Below are 7,752 nucleotides of genomic sequence, written 5' to 3'. Positions count from 1 at the left end.
AGAGTTGGCATAAATGAGTCTTTTTCTGGTTGGCAAGATGTGATGAGTGGTGTGCAACAGGGATCAGAGCTGGGGCCTCAGCTTTTTACAAGTTATATAAATGACTTAGATGAAGGGACTGAAGGAATGGTGACTAAATTTACTGACAACACAAAGATAGATAGGACATTAAATTGTGAAGAGGATGTAAGGAGGCTACAAAGTAACATAGATAGATTAAGTGAATGGGCAAAGATCTGGCAAATGGAGTATAATGTGTGCAAATATGAAATTGTTCATTTTGGCAGGAAGAATAAAAAGGAAGCTTATTATTTAAATTGTGTTAGATTGCAGAGCTCTGAGATTCAAAGGGATCTGGGTGTCCTAGTGCATGAATCACAAAAGGTTAGTATGCAGGTAGAGCAGGTAATTAGGAAAGCTAATACATTGTTATCATTTATTGTGAGGGGAATTGATTACAAAAGTAGGGAAGTTATGCTTCAGATGTACAGGTGTTAAGTAGTATGCCATAAATGATCAGCTGTCCTTTTTTACTAACAGCCAGCTTGATGTTCATTCTTGATCATGCACAACTTAGAATTATCAGAAAGCAAAGCATGATTTTCTTTAAAAAATTTTAAAAATAAAGTTCAGGATTAAGATCATCAGGCTTTAAGTACAGGGCATTGGTGAGACCACATCTGGAGTGTTGGGTACAGCGCTTGTCTCCTTATTTAAAGAAAGATTAAATGTGATAGAAGCAGTTCAGAGAAGGTTTACTAGACTGATACCAGAAAGACTGGACAGGTTAGGCTTGTATCCACTGGAATTTAGAAGAGTAAGAGGCGACTTAGAAACCTTTAAGATCCTGAGGGGTCTTGACAGGGTGGATGTGGAGAGGATGTTTCCTCTTGTGGACAAGCTAGAACGAGTGGTCACTGTTTAAAAATAAGGGGTTGCTCATTTAAGACAGAGATGAAGAGAATTTTTTTTTCTCAATGGGTTGTGAGTCTTTGGAACTCTCTTTGTCAAAAGGCAGTGGGAGCAGAGTCTTTGAATATTTTTAAGGCAGAGCTGGTTAGATTTTTGATTAACAAGGGGATGAAAGGCTATCTGGGGTAACCAGGAATGTGGGTTTGAGGTTACATTCAAATCAGCCATGATCTTATTGAATGACAGAGCAGGCTAAAGGGGCCGAGTAACCTACTTCTGTTCCTAACTCATTATGTACGTAAGTCAGCTCAAGTGTAAATGGTTGAGCTTCTTGGCATGAATCTGGTAAATGGTCCAAGCCTTGCATGCACAGAGCAGATTGGGTAGGACTATTGCTCTCTAGAATTTTAGTGTGGTAGGTAGATTTACTCCTCTTCATACCCAGACTGGTATATTCCAAGTCTGCTAAAGGCTACACTCGCTTCAGTATTTCTTGAATGTGTCACATCATCAACATAGACAGCTCGAAAGAGTGCTGCCGTGATAAATGAGCTTATCCACTGCTGACAGGTTTTGTTCATGGGCTGAAACCTTGGGCTCAAGATAGGGCTTTCCTCGAGCAGTATGAAACCTTAGCTTCATACTAGCCCTGCTCTAAAGTCCAATTGATATCAATCGTATCCAACTGATACCAATATCAATTATCTTAGAAGAACAGCTTAACATCACTTGCCCAACTGGACTGAGATGGTATAAGTTTTAGTGTTTGCGAGTCACAGATTAGTCAAAAGTTGAGAATTTGTAAGTGATTTTAAGGTAGTTTATCAATTTAATTAAGAAGCAATATTTTAGATATGAAGCATAAGATAAATATATAGGAAAAGCACATGACCTGTGACAGGTAAGGGTGTTTTACTGATGCTGGAGCATGAACAGATGGATAGTGCAAAGTGTGTTGACCTCTGTAGCTTCTGGCAGCAGCATTTTGCTCAGTAGCTGAAGTGTTAGGAAGCTCTTCCCCGCGTCTTCCTTCATGTAAGGAAGGCAGATCCCTGATGAGTACTGCCCCCTGTCTTCAAGCACCTATTAATATGTTTTATTTATAGGGCCTGGTTGTTTACCCTATCTTAATCACTTGTTTGAATAGCTCTGGCCAAAGGCTTCAGGATAGGTGAGTGAAGGTATCACCACCCACTGTCCATCACTTTAGTTCAAGGCCATCATTTAGTTTACATTATACTGGGAGCCATTTGTTACTTGCCACTTACATAGATAAGAGCATACAAGACGCCAGCCTATAAGCTCAGGAATATTAGCATGGAAGCCTGAAACCAGGCGCCCTCTACATTTCTAGGGACTGTTCATGTGTTTTTCCAGAGAAAAGTCATCGCCATTTCAGATTTGTGGCTGCAAGATGACAAAGGCTGGGACCTGAATATTCAAGGATAAGTGACATTTTGAAAGGACAGGAAGCTATGAAAAGATGGAGGGGTAGCTCTGTTAATTAAGGGTGACATTAGTACAGTAGAGAGAGATGACCTTAGTTCTAAAGATCAAGATATAGAATCAGTTTGCATAGAGATAAGAAATAATAAAGGTTGACAGTCACTTGTGGGTGTAGCTTATAAGCCTCCTAACAATAACCAGAGGAAGAGATAATGGGGACTTGTAAGAAAGGTATGGTGATGATCATGTGTGATTTTAATCTAAATACCGATTGGGGCAAATCAGATTGGCAAAGGTAGCCTGGAAGATGAGTTCACTGTGTGTTTTTGATACAAGTTCTTAGAGCACCAAGTGCTAGAGCTAACCAGAGAGCTGACTATTGTGCATTGAGACACGATTAATTATTGAACCCATAGTAATGTTGCCCGTGGGTACTAGTGATCATAACATGCTTGAATTTCGCATTCAGTTCAAGGGAGAAAAGGGTGAGTTTAAGACTAGCATTTTGAACTTAAATAAGGGAAATTATGAAGCTATGAAGACAGAACTGGCTAAAGTGAACTGGGAAATTAGGTTAAGTGATAAGGCTGTAGAGATGCAGTGGCAGATATTTATGGAGATATTTCATAACACTCAGCAAAGATACATTCCAGTGAGAAAGAAAGACTTGAGGGGAAGGACGTACCATCCATGGCTAACTAAGGAAGTTAAAGATTGTATCAAAGTGAAAGAAAAGTGTACAATTCCACAAAGTAGGTTAGAAGGTTGAACAGAATATAAAATTCAGCAAAGCATGGCTAAAAATAAGGAGGGAGAAATTAGAATACCAGGAAAGCTAGCTAGAAATATAAAAAACAGATAGTAAGAGTTTCTACAAGTATTTCAATAGGAAAAGAGTAAGTAAAGTGAATGTTGGTCCTTTACAGGGTGAGTCTGGGGAATTAATAATGGAAAATGAAGAAATGGTGGATGAATTGAGCAAGTGCTTTGCATCTGTCTTCACTGTAGAGGATACAAATAACATCCCAAAAATAAGTGTGCATCAAGAGGTGAAAGGAAGGGAGGAACTTAAAACAATTACAATCACTAAGAAAATTATTTGAACTAAAAGCTGAGAAGACTCCAGGCCCTGATGGATTTCATCCTAGGATCTTAAAAGAAGTAGCTTCTGAGTTAGTAAATGCATTGATTTTATTTTTACAAATTTCCCTAGATACTGGAAAGGTCCCATCAGATTTGAAAATAGCAAATGTAACTCATCTATTCAAGATAGGAGGGAGACAGAAAGTAGGAAACCACAGGCCAGTTGGCTTAACATCTGTCATAGAAAAAGTGCTGGATGTTATTGTTAAAGAGATTATAGCGGGATACATAGAAAATCTCAGTGCAATCAGGCAGAGTCAACATGGTTTTGTGAGAGGGAAATTGTGTTTGACTAATTTATTAGCATTCTTTAAGGAAGTAACAAGCAACATGGATAAAGGGGAATCTGTGAATGTGGTGCACTTAGATTTCAAGAAGGCATTTGACAAGGTGACACATCTTTGATGTGATAAGAGCTCACCAACACCTGTATCCATTGGGGTTTAGAATTTTGAGAGGTGATCTTATTGAAACGTATAGGCCAGGATTTTCCCCTCGGTGATTTGGGGGCGGGGCCCGGTCGCCGAGGGGAAAATGACGTGGGATGACGCCAGGAGGAAACCCAACATCATCCTGGGCCATTTAAATTTTTAAGAAGGTGGGCGGACAGCTGATTTCGCTGTCTGCCCGCCGACCTGTCAATGGCCAATTGAGGCCATTGACGGGCTAGTTAAAGTACTTAAAGACCTGCCCAGCCAACCTTAAGGCTGGCGGGCAGGCCAGGAGCCCCAGCGGGCTTCTTATTATTTAAGAAACTTCATCCACTGGCGGGATGAAGTTTCATGTCCGTTTTGTACAAAAATAATAAAGTTTATGTGTTCTTTATTAATATATCCCATCTCGTGTGACATTATCACATGAGGGGGACATGTTAATAACTTTTTAATGTTTGTATTTTTAATGTTTTTACCACATGTCAGTATTCTCCCTGAGACAGGACTTTGCCTCAGGGAGCAGTGCCCTCTTTTGCGCACTTTGACACATGGGGAATCCCTCCCCCCCACACAGGAAGGGCATAGCACTTCCCGTCGGGGATGCCGCTGGGTGGGCCTTAATTGGACCGCCCACTTAAAATGGCGGCGGGCCCCGTTTCAGTGGCGGGGGTCGGCTGCTTGCCCGTCGCCAAGCCGGTGGGGCCCGCACGCCATCCAAGGGCAAGATTCTGCCCATAAGATCCTGAGAGCCCTTGACAGGGTGGATGCTGAAACGATGTTTCCACTTGTGGGAGAAACTGGAACCAGGGACACAGTTCAAAAATAAGGGATCTCTCATTTCGGACAGAGATGAAGAGAATTTAATTTTTCTCTCAGAGGGTCGTGAGCCTGTGGAACTCTCTTCCCTAGAGAGCGGTGGAGGCAGGGTCATTGAATATTTTTAAGGCTAAATTAGACAGATTCTTGACTGACAAGTGAGTCAAAGGGTATAGGGGGTAGGAAGGAAAGTGGAGATGATCGGCCACAATCAGATCAGCCATGAACTTATTGGAATGGTGGAGCAGGCTCAAGGGGCCGAATGGTCCACTCCTGCTCTTGATCTGTATGTTCGTATGATCGATTAATCTGTTATTAATGTTGTTTCAGAAAGGAATACACCAGATATGTGGAGAAATCCCTGCAGTTAAAATCATGGCATATGAGTTTTAAGATCCATCTGTGCAATTATAGTAGACAGAATAGATAGACAGAATAAGAAAACAGCACTCCCTTAGTACTCTACAGATGTACCAGCCTAGGTTGCGTACTCTAGTCCAGGAGTATGACTGAAACAACAACTGGTATTTATGTAACACAGTTTTTGTCTTATGGTGAAAGGTTGGGCCTATGCCCATTGGAGTACAGAAGTATGAGAGGTGATCTTATTGAAACACTTAAGATGCTGAGGGAACTTATCAGGTTGTATGCCAGGGAGATGTTTTCCCTTGTCGGGGGGTCTACAACTAGGGGACATAGTTTAAAAAATAGGGGTCTCCCATTTAAGTCTGAGATGAGAAGAACTTTTTTTCTCTCAGAGGGTCATTATTCTGTGGCATTCTCTTCCCCAGGGAGAAGTGGAGGCAGGGTCATTGAATATGTTCAAGATTGAGTTAGGTAAGTTTTTGGTCAACAAGGGAGTCAAGGGTTGTGGAAGGGCAGATGGAAGTGGAGTTAAGGCCAAAATCAGGTCAACCATGATCTTATCGAAGGCGGAGCAGGCATGAAGGGCCGAATGGCCTACCCCTGATCTTAACCCTTGTGTTCTTGTGTAAAACAGCTTTTTGCCAGACGGCCTCATACTGTGCCTGCCAATCCTATAATAATTCTATAATATCCTGAAAAATATCATGCCTTACAACGGTCAATAGGAAATACAGGTCACAATTATTGGTAAAAACTAATGATGGAGTAAGAAAAATTGTCTTCAGCTTGCAACAATGTGTTTTAAACCCAGACATCAATACTCAAAATTAATATTATCTTCTGGGGCACTTGATACTTATTGTCAATCTCATTTTGTAATTTTTATGACTTTACATCTTCATGAGTAGGTGTATAGACACTTAAAGTAACTTAAAACTGAGGAGTACATGATGATGAAAGCAGAAGTATCTTAAAATGAACACAGATATTGAAAGAAAATCATTCCATTTTAATTTTGATATTCAGGCAAAGTATGTTTGAAGATTCAATCATATTAATACAGAATTGTCTCCCGTGACATAGCTTTTGCAAGTAGTGTAATATTTTACAAGTGATCTCGGATCTGCTAAAGATTACCTTGTTGTGACATGATGGCTGATTTTTAGTCAATACAAAAAAAATTGTTTTTTTTAATTGCTTATTAACAATATAAGGGCATACAGCAGTGCTCCCCAAACTTTATTCCAATGTGGTCCAATTTTAGCATTTGAAAATTAACCTGACCCCAAACATCAGCAAAAGCAAAACAGCAATAAAGCAGCATAGACACATTTAGTATATAATTATCAATGTTCAAATATTATGCATCAACATGATAATGCACCATATAAATATGAAAAACTGTGTTTACAAAGTACTTCGTAAAAAATGTTATTATTTTATGTACCCATGTAGGTTTCAGCCAAGCTCTACATATTCCCCAATGACAGGAGTCTCAATAAGCACCGCTGCACCCCCACACACATAATCAGCCCCTCTCCCTCCCTCTTACCCTCCACCCCTGAACACCCTTTGCTTAGCATCCACCCCTTGCTGTTTGGCAGCAAGCAGCCAGAGAGTCAACAGCCGTTCCACCAAAGTCTCTACCCCACAGTGACCATTATTGCCTTGAAGGAAGGGAACACCAAATGCTACCCACGCAACCCAATTGGGGGTTACGACCCACAGTTTGGAGACCCTGACATGCAGGCTGAGGTCAAGTTAAGCTGTGTTGGATAGAATTATAAAATTTTTATTTGCTAGCTTGAGCATCGGCAGATATGGCTGCTATTGGTTTCACTTAGCAACGGCTTGCACTTTCTTCTCAGGCAGAAATAGAAGTTAGCCTTGTTCTTGGAAGCCTTTGAATTGTTGTCAACCTAGTAAGGATAGGAAATATTCCTCTGTGTCTCTCGCTGCTCTTTGGAAGAATCCATGATGTTTTTTTGTTGATGCTCTCAGAGGATGAATAAAGTTACATTGGGTGAAGGGCAATGGGTACTGTATTTTTATAGGACTTAATCTGTACTCCCACGCTCAAAACATCTGGAATCAAGCAGTTACATATATATGTATGTGCAAAATTAGTCAAGCATTTTAATGGAAGGTGCTGACTGTGTTATGAGTGGTTTAAAATCTTAGACAAAGCTCTATTTAGCGCAGTCTGCAATCCATTTTAGGATTTTTTTCATGAAGAGTTGGGAATCGCAAATATCTCATCACATCTATCATTAATTATCTGTAGCCATACCCTTTGCCGTCCCAGTAAATTTAAGTGACTCTGCTGCTTTTTTTTTACTTTAATCCCTTTGATTCCACACAGCGCTTCAATTATATTGTAGCTAGTTCTGGCTGTCAGTTTTTAAAGATCTTACTGTTTAACAGATATGATTTGTGCTCATGCAATACATTACCTCCACACTGATTAACAGCTACTGCTTTCAATCTATGATATGAAAGACTGAGGCCGTAATCTTGGGTAAACGGACAGTGCATTCACTGGAACTCTAAAAAGGCAATTTTAAGTTCCAAAATTGAGTAGATTTGGGTTGGGTGCAAAATTCATTTTCTAAAATGTCAATTAGAAACCCCAAAA

This window comes from Cetorhinus maximus, chromosome 4 (assembly GCF_964194155.1).
Source record: "Cetorhinus maximus chromosome 4, sCetMax3.hap1.1, whole genome shotgun sequence".
Taxonomy (NCBI): domain Eukaryota; kingdom Metazoa; phylum Chordata; class Chondrichthyes; order Lamniformes; family Cetorhinidae; genus Cetorhinus; species Cetorhinus maximus.
This window is presented reverse-complemented; position numbering follows the sequence as displayed.